At 39.1% G+C, this 13,835-nt stretch overlaps 1 protein-coding gene across 1 annotated transcript in view; it reads left to right on the forward strand.

Moving 5' to 3' along the window:
- Window positions 1–213: 213 nt before the first annotated feature.
- The window catches only part of NAV3 (neuron navigator 3), a 905,452-nt gene continuing 891,830 nt past the window's right edge, over window positions 214–13,835 (forward strand). Inside the window, exon 1 of the mRNA XM_008004102.3 lies at window positions 214–556. The gene's annotated coding sequence lies outside the window, so the exon portion shown is untranslated. The remainder of the gene's footprint in view (window positions 557–13,835) is intronic.

Genomic DNA, 13,835 nt, shown 5'->3' on the forward strand with positions numbered 1-13,835 from the left:
GAGAGGAAGCTGAGCCTGGTCCTCAGGCGCTCCTCCCGCCGTCCCCGCAGGAAACTTTTCTCGCAGGGCCCGCTCCGCCCATCCCGCGCGGTTCCGAGACGGTGGGCCTCCTGTGGGCTCCTCTCCTGGGCAAGGGCCCAGACCCCGCGACGCGCCTGTCTCTTTAAATTCCAGCTGCGCGACTGGGAAACAGCGCCACTCGCCGCCCAGGCCGGCTGGAGGCTGCGAGCGAGCTCGCGCTTTCGCTCCCGGCTGCGCGCCGCGGAGAGCTCGGCTCTGCCCGCGGGCTGCTTGGTGGCGGCGGCGCGGGGCGGGGAGGCGCGGCCCGGCCGAGGAGGGAAGAAAGAGCTAGCCGGGCCGGGAGAGGCGCCGCGCCCGGTCCCGCGCCCGCTCTCAGCGGCCCGAGCAGTTTCTTTCTGTGTGACAAGGATGTGCCTCGGTTGGTTTTTCTTTTTTTTCTCCATCTCCTTAAGACGATTTCCATAGTAACCTGATCAAGTGGCTCAATATCGCAAACCTGAGGATTTCCGCGGCCCGCCGGCAAGACCTCGGCCAGGTAACGCTGCGATCTCCTCCTCTTCTATTGCAAACCGCTGCGCTCCTTGCAAAGTTCCTTTTGTGGAAAATCGCCCAACCCAACGGAGCCCGGGGTATTTGCAACAGCGTGTTCGTTTCCAGGTGCCTGTCACGGGTCTCCTCCCTGCTGCTTCTCCAGGACCCATGATCAGATTATTTGAAAAAATTGTTTTTGGTCGTCTCCCCCGCCCCCTCCCATTCTTTATTTTTTTTTTCTCTTCGCTGCGCTCTTGGCTTTTCCCCTGACACTACTGATGGGGGTGCGGGGGAACGTCGGGGGTGGGGGTGGCCAGCGCGGTCCTGGGAGTGGCGGGTTCGGATGGGCTGACTGCGGTGGGCCACTTTGGGCATCTCGGCGTGGCCTGCGCTGGGGTCACGGGGAGGGCTGTCAGCGCCGGGGCGGCGGAACCCGAGGTCTCCAGACGAGTGAGGGAGGGATGCAGGCTTGGAGGTGATGGAGCGCTCGGCTGGTGGCTGGTGAGCGTCCATACATCATAGCTCTCCTTCCCACTCCCCCGCCCCTCTTCGGGATTCTCTCTTTCTCTTTCCCCGTCCTCATTTCTTTCTTCCTTTACTCACCACTCGCTTCATTCTCTTCCTTCCATTTCCTCTTTTTTTTCCTCCCCTCATTTCCTTTTTTTCCTTTCCTCTTTAAAGAAAGGGGGATCGTTTGCAACCCTTTCGTTCTACCAACATGGAATAGCTGTGAAACCTGCAGCGTGGCCACCTCAACCTGGTCGTTTTCAGACCATCCTCATCCATCAACATATTTGTTTCCCGAGTGTATTGATCTCCCTGAATTATACAGAAATGCATTCTAAGCTAGGCGCCTGTATGTCAGAATCAGTTCTGCAGCTAGCTTCCGTGCTCCAAGTATGACATGTATTGTAAGGGCTGCATGTGTTTTAAACCCACATAAGCCACGGGTATAAATAAATGTAGCTTTGAAAAAAAAAAACTAGCCTTATTCTAAATAAACTTCCCTCTTAAATTACTGATATACTCTTCCCCCTCTTTGACATTTAATTTTAGGAAAGTTGGGAGACAGGTTCTTGTCCTCCAGTTTTTAAGGAACAGGCAACTTCTATTATCTTAATTTTCTCCTCTTTGAACGTCACTCACGTTTGCACTACCCAATCAGTGGAACAAGTGGGTCATAATTAAGATTCAGATGCTAGCTTCCAACGTCCAAGCTGGCTGGAGTGGCAACCTCTGGTACACCGTGCTAAGAAAACTGGAGAGCCGGGGAGACCTTGCCAAAGAATAAAGGCATAGCAACTCTTTTGTGAAATATCGAGATTCAGACTTTAGTACTGAAAACATGAAAATGCAGTGAAACCAGGCTTTTAGTTTGTTTTTGGTTCTTAGCATGGGTACAACTAGGTAGGTATAAATTAGTACTTCTTACAAACGATCCACTCTAGGTTAGAACCTATTCTGCCTTGTTTATGTTGAGACACTTCCTTACTATGGTTATATCTTTTTTTCTTTGAAACGTAAGATGTCTGTATCATGTGAAAACAAAGGCAAAAAACAGGGTGACTTTTTATTTGTCCACAAACATTTTATTTCTGGTTATTTGATTTTAAAAAATGTAATTGTTTTGCTTAAGTTTTCCTGAGGTCAAAATATTCCACGTGAAAAAATGATTCTAATCAATGATGTTCCTCCACTCTGTTTTAGAGGTGCATATAGTTCATATAGAAAGAAAGTCTCAGTTTGAGAGAGATCTATTTGCCGCTTTTCCTTTGTCTGCACGTTTGTCTTTTAAATTCAACTATTAATATAGGATAAAAGATCTTAGGGCAGAGAATAGATCAGGCAGAAGGGAAACTACTGATATAATAGAAAATATATATGTAAACCAAGAGAAGTAATTATTGGCATGCCACTCCACAGAGTTGTTGTCTTTGTTTTTAGCCAATTTAAAGGCTGTACACTGAAAATGCATTATTTTCTGAATTCTGCACCTAATGCTGTTCGTACTCAAGATCATATTTATCCAGTTCAGGTGAATATTTACAAAAGACTTAAAATTCCCTTGCCACTAAAATCCAAAGAGCATGTTTTTCTTCTAATTTTTTTTTTTTTTCTAGTGAACAGTGATAGTAGTAACGGTCCTGCATTATTGTTTTTATCTGACTTCCAATTTTGGTGTTCCCTGGGTGGGTGGGTTTTCCTGACACATTTACAAGATACTTTTGGCAGGTTGGCTGGAATTCGAAGGCACAATTAATTGTAGGTGCAATAAAATATTCATTTTCTCTTGTTCTTGGTTTGAGATGTCATGCCCTTTTGGTCACTTATATTTTGGTGTGACTGTGTGTGTGTGTGAAGGATTTAACGAAGTCTGCTGTAATTAAGTATCATGTGATTTAAAGTTAAAAGGTATATTAGTGACAAGCCATAAATTTCTCTTACTTATAGTACATTGATCCTGAAACCATTTTTTCCCTTGTGATTTCTTCTGTGCATGGATCATTTAACGAAAGGTTGGCAATGATGAGCTATTTTTTTATAATAGGAAGTTTATTTACGAAGTCATATTTTTATACAGAGGGATTAGCAAATATTTCTGATCTAATATTTTAATGGACTGAATTGCTGACCACTGCTAATTACCAAGAATATGTTTTCTTAATCCTGAAATTGCTGTCTCTCTCAAGTTGTCTGGAGGACTCCAAGTGACTCAACTTGTAACTCATGGCAACAGGAAGTGGTTGTTCTGGGTGCAAGTTGAAGTATGGACATGGACCCACACTTTGTTAGCACTCGGGGACTCGATATGAAAAGAGTTAGTGTACTGGCTTTTCAGTATAGATGAATGTTAACTTTTTGACTTTAATCAGAACTGCATCGCCCAAGCCTTGTTTTGCAGTGTCTGTCCTTTTGCTCATTTACAGTAAGTCCTCACTTAACTTACTTGATAGGTTCTTGGAAACTGCAACTTTAAGCAAAATGAAGTATAATGAAACACTTTTATCACAGGCTAATTGGTAGAAGCAAGATTTAAGTTCCCATGGTATATTTCTGGTCACAAAAACATCTCCAAACTTCTCAAAACACTTTAATATTAAGCATTCAAATAAATGTAGGCTACATATACATGTAAGAAAGATTACTATAAACCAGATCAATATTTACCCAGTTATTTCAGTTTAGGGTCGTAAGTGGCTGGAGCCTATCCCAGTAGCTCAGGGCACAAGGCAGGAACCAGCCCTAGACAGGACACCATCCTATTGCAGGGCACATTCACACATGCCCACATGCAGGCTGGCACCATTTACATGTGCCAATTCACCTACCATGCACATCTCTGAGATGTGGCAGGAAGCAAGGGTACCTGGAGAAAATCCACACAGACATGGGGAGAAAGTGCAAACTCCACCCAGACAGGGGACCCAGCCAGGAATCAACATTTGGGCAACGTTATAATGAAATGGCGTTGAATGAAAAATGACGTTGTTTCACGACCTGCTGTACTTGGGGGGTGTTATAAAATTCTCAGGAAACAGAGGTTTAATGCTATCTTTTTAATAGAAAACAACTTATAGAGAGGTGTGCACATGTGACTTTGTGTGTAGCAGGAATCTTTAGGATGAGAATCAGACATATGAGGTGGTGCCAACATGAGGAACGTTGAGATTCAGGAAGCTGTGGATGGAAGTAGAAGGCAGGAGGCCAGGGTTAGGTTCCTACTTCTTACTGTCTCAGTTATTCTAGTGATGGCCTGTTTATTCACAGATGTCACCTAGCTTTGTTTTCTCAAGAAGAAAAATGAGCATAATCTTTCCTGTTATGAATTCCCAAACACACATGACATAACCACAGACACAGAGGTGCACATATGTAGCAGTAATGGATACTAAATGACACACTTGGAGGAAACAGAAAAGACTTCTCAACAGAGACCGGAGATATTTCCTTGGACCATTGATGAATGAATAGTGATGTATTTTTTTCTTCCATTCAGAAGGCTAATATATTGCTCTCTATGTTCTATGGATAAAGACAGTAGATGCTTAAGGATGAATCACATAATATGCATAATAAATCCAGCAGGCATTACCCTTTTACTTAGGTGACTGCAAGTAGGAATACATTTCCCCCACTTTAACCATATAAGATTTCTTTCCCTTCTCCCATTTTGTAAGCAAAAGTAAGTTTCTGAAGGGTTAAATGGACCTCAGGATGGGAAAAATCCCCAGAGCTATCTTTCTGCACAGACTTCATTTTTTCTCCCAAGTCTGACTGTCAACTATTAATATCTGATATGAGGCTCTGGTGCTGATGTTTCCATAGGTCATCATCCTTCGGTGTCCCAGATGAAGTCTCAGGTTGAACATTGCAATAGCACAGATTCTGAATTTAATGCATCATTAAAGTTGGTTATGTAACCCAATGGCCTTGTTAAACTCCAGATTTTTAAAATTATATATATTTACTATTCTCTTATTTTAGAATGATCTCACAATGTTCACAAGAAATAAGCCTGGTCCCTGCAAAGACTTTAAAAACTGCTTGTTCACATCATTAGATTGTACAATGCTTGTAGGATGACACTTTTTGCTAATCTATGCAACATTTTTGTAACAATTGTGCATATTTTAACTACTTCAGATAATCAGGACCTAGAGACTTCAAGATCTGGAAGCATTGCTGGTGACATAGAGCAAAAACTTTCTTGAGAACAGAAAGTAAGTGTTTTGACAAGAAGTGATTTATGACAGTTCAGATATAGCCAGGAAGGTTTGTTTCAAACCTTAAGTATTATTTCTTTCATCTTGATTTGTATATATTTATATTTGATCTATTTCTTTATATTAATAGAATTTTGGGTCTTATAGCCAGCTTTCATTTTTCTCTATTGGGAAAGATCTAAGTCCCCATCCTTCCTTGGTGGTTTTTGGTAGGTTTGTAGACATAGCATTGAAGATTCAGTGGTACCTTTTATATGCTAATACTGCCAATATGACCATAAAACCATATTTCTTGGAAATTTATTCCTCAAATCAAAAGAAGCATCTATTATTGAACACCATCTTATGCTACCTTATTAAGATGTATCAAATATCCTGATAGATCCAAAACACCTCGGTCCACTTTAAGGCAGTATTGCCCAGCAGTTAAAGATGTAGCTTCTGGAGGAGTCTTTCTGAGTTTGAATTCCTACTCTTCCACTTACTGTATAGGTGATCTTGGGTAAACTTCTTGAGTCTCAGTATCCCTATCTGTAAAATAGTTGTAGAGAAGAATTTTTGTGATGATTAGATGAGAGAATATATTAATACAGTATTTAAGAGAGCAATCAGCATGTATCATATATTCATCATGTATCAATTGCTATCATTATTGATATTCATACTGCTGATGTTGAAATGCACAGGAAGGCCACAGTTATTTTCTGTTTAGATTAATTTTTCTTTTAAAGTCTGAACATAAACTGTAATACTGTGCTTATTTATATAGGAACTGTGATCTCGTCTCCTCCTTTTCCCATCTCCCCCTCTCCACCTTAGTTTTTCCTTATAGTCTCAACTTGAGAACAATGACCAGGTGCCTAAGAGATAAGAATACTCTCTTTTTGAACTCATGGCATTAGCAGTGACCTGGATGAGATTGGAGGCTATTATTCTAAGTGAAGTAGCTCAGGAATGGAAAACCAAACATCGTATGTTCTTACTTATAAGTGGGAGCTAAGCTATGAGGATACAAAGACATAAGAATGACACAACAGACTTTGGGGACTCGGGGAAAGGGTGGGAGGGGGGTGAGGGATAAAAGACTACAAATAGAGTGCAACGTAGACTGCTTGGATGATGGGGCAACAAAATCTCACAGATCACCACCAAAGAACTTAATCATGTAACCAAACACCACCCGTTCCCCAGTAACCTATGGATATAAAATAATTAAAAAAAAGAAAACTCCTTTTTTTTTTTTTTTCAGGGAGCCAGGTAAAAGGTAAGAGGAGACTCCATTTTTGAGTTTCTAGAAAAGCTTATCTCAACCTATTTTTTACATATATAGAATGAAAGTTATCCATGAATTTTTCCCAATAGTTGAAATCAGGATTAGCTAAAGTATAATATGTTATAAAAACAACAAAAATGTGAGAAACATAAATTTCTGGCTTTAGTATTACAGAGCTGTTCACTTACAAGCTGTGACTGCCTACTAAAACCCGAATGTAATCCTAAAACTACAGGTTTGCTAAAGAAGGTTGTAGAGTAACTTTTTGTGAAGTTATTTGAAGTCTTATTTATGAGAAGATGTCATTTGGTAAAAGATATAATATTTCATTCTTAATTTATTTTTCTTTGTGTCCTCCAATATTCTAGACTTCTTTGTGTAAGTAATTTTCTTTCATATTGAGATGGCCTTATCTGAAAAAATGAAATATTGACTTATTATACCTATTAAAAATTTGTATTATGGAAAGTTTTAAATGGACATGAAAGTAGAAATGATGACATGATGAATTTCAATGGATCCATCATTCAGTTTCAACAAATTAGGTAACCTCTTCAGATCCTTTCCTGTGATTCTCTGACTATAGAAATTTTAATTCACTCTGATTTTGAGGATCTAGAATATCTGGTTTTTAGATAATATTGATTTACTATTGATAATATTGATACTAAAATGATATAGATATTAACACCAAACATTTAATGACCAGTCAGTAAACTAATATACACAAAATGATGAGTGAAAAATATGTTAGAACTGAGAAAATATAAGAAGGGTTAGAAAACACAAGATTAATTTGATTCAACATTTAAGCATCTCCTTGAAAGAGATTATAAGATGTCATGATTAATACCATATTATCATATGTAAGAATACTTTTCAGGAAATTGGACAATACATAGTTCTAAAAGTATGTTGAGCATTAATCTTTCAGTAGGAAGCTATCTCAAGATTGTAACAGCCAGCCTCGGAGATGGTCCCCAGTGATCTTTGCCTATTGCTATTCATGCTCTGTGAAGTCCCCTCCCACATGATATATTCTGTGTGATCAATAGAAGATGACGGAAGTGATAGTGTGTGACTTCTGAGGAAGTATGACTTCTAAGGCTGTCATAAAAGATATTGCCATTTCTACCTTTCTCTGTTGGATCACACACTCTGGAGAGAGCCAACTGCCATTTCTTGGGAACACTCAAGCAGTCCATGGAGATTCATGTGGCAAGAAAGTGAGGCCCTCTGCTAACAGCTCCAATTTACCAGTTGTATGAAGGAGCCACCTTGGTAGAGGGTCCTCCAGCCCTGGAACTCTTCAGATGACCGCAGTCTTGTGTAACACTTTACATCCTCTTGAGAGCCCCTGAGCCAGAACCAACTGGCCATTTCTGAAATCCTTACCCACAGAAGCTGTATGAATTATTAAATGTTTGTTGTGGGAAACTGCTAAATTTTGGAGTAATTTGTTATGCAGCAGCAATAGATAGCTAGTATTTATAATTACAACCCTGAGGCAGTTTAAGGTTTTTGTATTAGTTATCACAGTTTTATAGATATGTAGAAGTGCCAGTTAATTGAGTTCTAGTTGGCAGAATGCTATTTAAATCTGTATTTGCCACAGTGAATAGCTAACATTCTACCTTGTTTTATATTTTTAACTCCTGGGAATGAATTCTCTGTAGACATTACCTATAATGAGTGCAGAGGATACAGTATCTGTTCTTTCATTAGTTGCTAACCTAGATCTCAATCTTGATTCTTCCGTTTGGCAATATATCTGTTAAAAAATTCAACTCTTTTGGAACTTTGAGAGAAAGCAGTCCTGGAGGGTTGAGGACTGGGGCATATTTTAGCAGAAACCTGGGTAAACTTTTGAGATGGTATTATAGTTTACCTTCAGGTTATCCCCAAAATTACCCCTGTCCCCAACATACACACAAAAAGGCCTTTACAGCATGGGCTTTTATTGTCGTAGAAGCTTTTCTTCTGTTTTCTAGTGAACTATGTAAGATGAAAGTGCCCCAAATATTATATGACCCAAATAAGGCTCTGGTGAGATATAATATTATATCCATTCTTCAATTTGTACTTTGTTCTTTTGTGTGTATTGCTAGGTTTTCCTTCTTAAGCCTGGTTCTGGATGGTATTTATCAACCTGTTTCTCTCGTTGTTCTATTACCAGGCTAATAAACCTAAAAATTGGATATTACTGTGGGCTGAGACAGATTCTGTATACGTACAAAGTTCCGGTACATCTTTGCAAGTAAAATGATGTGGACTGGAGAACCGAAAAAAGACAATGGCCTCACTTTTTACTTCATGGATCTTTTTAATTTTACATAAACAAATTATCCATCCCATAAAAATTTAAATGGTGGCTGAATCTTTAATATATATAAGCACAGGAACCTTTGATAATAGAATTAAAGTTTTTTAGCCTTTAGATTGGTGAGATTACTAGGTCATTTTCATAAATGTGCCACCATGTGTCTTTTGATTTAGAGCATAAAGTTTTTGTACATTTGCTGTTTAATTTGTTAGGTAGGGTAACCAATTGAAACCTTGCCTCCAAGAAGTTTTTCAGTTCCAAGGTTATCTTGGTATAAAACAGTGATGGTGTTCACTGATCTCTGCCAATCTCACGCTGTCTGGGAATTGAAATAGATTTTTTTGTTTTATGTTTTTGGTCCTTGGCATACACATTTATGTACCCTTTGAACAAGCATGATGTAAAAGGACTCAGGAAAACCAATAAGTAGTCATTTAGGAATTTGTTTTCAGGACATCACAAATTAATTGCATCACAAGCCTCAGGATAAAGCTAATGAAGTCACAGTTCTTCCTGGTATTTTTATGTTTGAGCACACGGTGTGCAATAAGAACTGCCTTTAGAATTGAGAATAAACAACATAGATCTGATTTTTCTGGTCCTCATGAAATATGTAGAAATTAAACCACTTCTAGTTGTTGGGGAAAAGGATAATGGCAGATGTACATAGAGCCTGGGAGTGTTTTCTTAGGTGTCTTTTGATAAGCATGCTTTTGTTTGTTAGTTAGATAATGGATCCATCTTGTGTGCTTGTTTTATGTGCATCGCATAGGGGAGATTGCATTCATTTACTCCATGAAGTAAACATGATGTTTAAGCAAAAATGAAGTTTGTAGATATATAGTAATGATCATATATACTATAATGAAGGTAATAGGTATATAAGAATGAATAAAACAAGTTCGCCCTTCAGAAAGTTGGAATATACTTAATATTTAATTACAAAATTTAAAACTTATTTTTCAGAGTGTTTGTTATTTATAGCTAGACTTTACAATTTATTATAGCCAGGCTGTGCTCAACACAAGATTGGGTTGGATCATGTAACCATAATTGAGCATTATCCTGAGTTCTACACTGTTAATGAATGCTGATGCTCTTTTGAAGGTCTCCTATTTATGGCCTCAATAACCACAAAGACTTTTCTGCGTATAGCAGATAAACTCTGAATAATGTCACAGGAAGTTGCATGAGAAATTATGTCAGTACCTATAGCTTTTCCCCTTTTTGCCAGCTAACTAAAAATGTTCATTTGGGATATTCCCATAGGGTAAATGTCTGTATCATACCTCAGATTTTTTTTTTTTTTTGTCAGCATGGAAGAAGCATTTCATGCACTTTTGAGTGAGTTTCCTGATATTAGTGCTTGTTAATTGTATATTAAGAAATGAGGTGGGGTTTTGATAGTAGTATGGTTAAAGTCTCAGAATTACCTGAACCTACCCTGCCAATTACCTCTGTCCCTGTACAGAGTCCCCAGGGAAGATGCATGCAGGCAATAGCAGCCAAATGATCATCAGAATACCACTTTATTAATAGCTTGAGATGATGCCGGTTACCCATGACACAGGGCTCTTTGGTAAAAGGTCATCTGGAGCACATATTTTTGGCTTGTGTCTCTATATGTAGATTTTCGGTATGGATTCCCTCTAACCTAGCTGCAGTTCAGGAAAGAAGTCAAAAAGAGAAAGAAATGGTCATGCCCCAAGAGGGGTTCTAATTTCAACTTATCAGGCATCTTCAACTAAGAAGTTGAAAGAAGGCAAGAGGGAGTAGACTTTAGTTTTATGCTCTTCAATGTATAGTGACATTGTCTGCTAATATTTAAGGTCCAGTCAGTGTTTTTGGATCTGACATATAAAAAGAGCAACTGCTCCTTTGAAGACGATGGACAGAGGTTGACCTGGAGAGGTGAGACAGGTCTGGTAGGATGGATAAATCATGGTACAGGTCAACCTGAAACCCTAGGAGTACGAAATGTTTCACAGTTTGGACTTCCTCATATTTTAGGAAAACAATAAGCTGTATGTTTATGTTTTTATGTCTATATACATTTATATGTACACATATACACACATACACACTGTACTTAATATATCAACCTCAGTGTGGGCTGAGGAAGCACTCCTTGATTAAAAATATTACTGTTTCCTTAAGAAAATACATGAAAATGCACAATAAGTGACTGCAGTGGAATATTGCCCCTCTACCCCATGTCCACATCTCAATCCCCAGAACCTGTGAATATGTCACTTTTCATGGTGTATTCATCTGTTTTCACACTGCTAATAAAGACACACCCAATACTGGGTAATTTATAAAGGAAAGAGATTTAATGGACTTACAGTTCCACATGGCTGGGCAGTCCTCACAATAATGGTGGAAAGTGAAGGGGAAGCAAGACACATCTTACATAGCAGCAAGTAAGAGAGAACATGTGCAGGGGAACTCCCATTTATAAAACCATTGGATCGCATGAGACTTATTCATTACCATGAGAACAGTATGGGAAAGCCCCGCCCCCAGGATTCAGTTACCTCCCACCAGGTCTCTTCCACGACACAAGGGAATTAAGGGAGCTAGAATTCAAGATGAGATTTGTGTGGGGACACAGCCAAACCAGAACACATAGTACAAGGGAGTTTGCAGATGTGATTTAGGTTTAAGGCCTTGAAGATGGTGACATTATCCTGGATTATCTGAGTGGACCCAGTCTGATTACATGGGTCCTTGAAAGCAGAGAATCTTTCCCAGCTGTGGTCAGAGGATACGATGATGGTAAAATGGTCAGAGAAATGTTACCTTCCTGACTTTGAAAATGGAAGAAGGGAGCTCTGGTAAAACAAATGCAGGTGGCCTTTAGCAGGTGAGAAAGATAAGGAGACATATTCTCACTGAGAGACTCCAGCACAGAAAGCAGTTTTTCTGGCACCTGGAATTTTAGCCCAGTGAGAACCCTGTTGAACTTCTGACCTCCAGGACTGTAAGATAACACATTCGTGTTTTAAGTCACTAAGTTTGAGGTAATTTATTACTGAAGCAATAGAAAACTAATAAAGTGGGATAAAGAGCTGTAATCTTATTTTATTTCAGGTCAGGTTATGAAAAACCTTTGGATTTTTAGAGCTTTGGGGTTATGAATTGCAGTTGGGGATTGTAGACCTGTAGCAGGAATCGGGAATCTTGGTATTTTAACTGAATGACCTTATTGGGTTTGAATTTTTAATTGTAGGAGAAAGAGTTCCTTACAAAAATGTATTTTAGTTGTTACCTTCCCAATACTTCAGCCTTTGCTGATTTTTTTTTTTTTTTTTTATTTGTATTAGCTTCCATTGCCTTTATGGATCTTATGCTGGATGATGATTGATCCGACCAACTTGGCTGATCATGGGCCTTGGTTCACTGTAAATCAGATTAAGTAATGCATATGAAGGGCCGCACACTCTAAAGTACTGTGCAAATGTACAACGGTCCTTGTTGATTATTTTTACTATTGAGTACCTGCTTTCTGTTCCTCCTTCCTTCTAGGATGGTTGGGGGTTGGAGGGGAGGAAATACTGCGGGGTGATGTTGTGAGTGTGGCAGTGGTACCGCCCCTTTCTCTGGCTGCCAGAAATCCCTTCCTGTACTCAGTCTTTACAGTGTGTGTGGTCCAGTGGAGGTGGCGACTGGAATGAATGTCTCACCACAGAAAGACTGGATACCCTTGGGCTCGCCCATGTTCTTCATTGTTAGTAACCTAATTGCATGAACATTTTAAGTGCGGAAGAGAGATTATCGACGTTCTGGTTCTTCTCTTGGCAGAATCCAGGGCAAAGTCCACATACTGAAACTTGCTGAGAAAATATCCCATAAAGTATAAAGCATATTTTACCATACAGGGCAGCTGTTCACATTACAAATGAAGTATTTGTTTTTCTTGTAATGCTGTGCCATTGTAGTATATACTCCATTATTATGAAATGACTGTGGCTGTCTGATTCATGTTTGAAGTTTATGTTTTCAGTGATATATTTCAGAATGATGATATTACCTTTGATTCAAATTAAACTGCCAACTCTTGTACCATCCTTAATCTGTAGCTGAATCTTCAGGAACATCAATTGTCCTATTGATCGTTTTGATGTCCAATCACTGGAGGAATGTCTTACTGTGCCTGAAAATTATGCGTGTGGGTGCATTATTATTTTTCCTTCATTTTTTTTTAAAGAAAACTGATAGGTTTTGAGCTATAGTTTATAATCAAATAAGTCCAAACTTTTTTCCTTGTTAAAGACATGTATCTTCTCTTTGCCTTAATATTCTCATTGTCCCTACCCCCAACACAATGCTTTGTCTTTCCAACATTTTTGGTATGATATATTTGAAATCTTTTCTTTGATTTTGATGAAAATGATTGCAATTCAAATACAACTTGACAACTTTCTCTAGACAAGTCATGTCTTTGTAATCAATAACAAGATAGTTGGCCAGGTGCAGGGGATCATGCCTGTACGTTGGAAGGCCGAGGAAAAAGCATTGCCGGAGCCCAGGAGTTTGAGACCAGCTTGGAAAACGTAGTGAGACTCCACCTCTACAAAAAATAAAAATAAATTTGCTAGGTATGGTGGTGCACAACTGTAGTCCCTGCTACTTGGGAGGCTGAGGTGAGAGGATTGCTTGAGGCCAGGAGGTCGAGGCTGCAGTGAGCTGTGATAGCACCCTTGTACTCCAGCCTGGGTGACAAAGTGAGACCCTGTTTTAAAACAACAACAAAAAACAAATATGGCTATTTATGTCAAAGTTTTAAATAACTTTATCTACCTCATGGGCTCAAGTAAAAATTTAGCATATTGGGAATGCTGTAGAGAAATTTTCTCACCTGAAATCTATCCTGGAATTGCTATAATACATAATTATGATTTTGTTTCAATGCTTATTGATTCCACTGAATTCTAGTTGAAATATTTATTTAAAATAGTTG

Source organism: Chlorocebus sabaeus, chromosome 11 (assembly GCF_047675955.1).
Source record: "Chlorocebus sabaeus isolate Y175 chromosome 11, mChlSab1.0.hap1, whole genome shotgun sequence".
Lineage (NCBI taxonomy): Eukaryota > Metazoa > Chordata > Mammalia > Primates > Cercopithecidae > Chlorocebus > Chlorocebus sabaeus.